The following is a 311-nucleotide window of genomic DNA, read 5'->3' as shown; positions in this document are numbered from 1 at the left end:
ATTGACTTATACCTTAGTCCTCTACCTATATAAACTCTTTTTAGCTGACATAATAATGATAAAGTTTTTAGGAGTTACATATTCATCTTCCCATACAGGAAGGTAAACAATTCAATTTTATTGAGTACCATATGTATTTGATGTTAACATTTATAAATCTTTGTAGCAAATTTCATGTTTAAGGGTTTGGTACCCCAAACAAACAAACAACAAGTGGTCAAATTATATGAACAAGCAGTTCTCAAAAGAAAAATTGCAAATTATTAGAAACAATGTGAAAGAAAAAGTACCAACCAAAATAACCCTGTACC

The sequence above is a fragment of the Sminthopsis crassicaudata genome, chromosome 1 (assembly GCF_048593235.1).
Source record: "Sminthopsis crassicaudata isolate SCR6 chromosome 1, ASM4859323v1, whole genome shotgun sequence".
NCBI lineage: Eukaryota > Metazoa > Chordata > Mammalia > Dasyuromorphia > Dasyuridae > Sminthopsis > Sminthopsis crassicaudata.
This window is presented reverse-complemented; position numbering follows the sequence as displayed.